Source organism: Pteropus vampyrus, unplaced genomic scaffold (genome assembly GCF_000151845.1).
Source record: "Pteropus vampyrus isolate Shadow unplaced genomic scaffold, Pvam_2.0 Scaffold193, whole genome shotgun sequence".
NCBI classification, from domain to species: Eukaryota; Metazoa; Chordata; class Mammalia; order Chiroptera; family Pteropodidae; genus Pteropus; species Pteropus vampyrus.
Window position 1 is genome coordinate 2,281,490 of NW_011888974.1, and position 700 is coordinate 2,282,189.

Genomic DNA, 700 nt, shown 5'->3' on the forward strand with positions numbered 1-700 from the left:
TGAAGTGTCATTTACACTTATCATTTTTTGAAATTACGGCAACTAGAGCCATGCTAGAGCTTGCTACTTAAAGTGTTAATAAAGAAGTGCATATATTATCCTACCACAAGTTAAAATATATTTTAAATTACTTTTTTTTATTATATTTAACATTCGACTGAATTTCAGTATAATTAGTTTCCTTTGCAAATCTACGCGTTTTACTTCACGAGTTTTAAAACATTATTCTGAGTGGGGGTTTCGTAGGCCTCGCCAGACTGCCTAGGGGTCTGAAACTCAAAAGAGATTAAGAACCCCTAACCTTTTGCAGGGGCACTGCAGAAACTCTCCACCTGGAGGATGGCGGTTTTGGCAAGATGCCTCTTTTCCCCTTTTAAAAAGGTTTTGGGAGAATGATTGAGAGTCACTACTCAAAATTTATATTTGTGCACCGCTTTACAGTCTCTTAATACTAAGCATATAAGATTCCCCTAGATCCCAGAAATTTTACCTCTATCCCCAAAGGGCTCAAATTTGGCTGAGTTAGGAACACCTGCCAGAAGAAACTATTTATTTGAATCATTGCTGGTACACCAATTCTATCTCTAAAGGAATCTTCACCTTTGGGGCCATAAAGTACCCGGCTCTGCATTTCAATGGGGCAAACACAGGTATGGACCCCCTGCCCTCCCGTAGCACAGTACCTCCATTCCCATGGCAA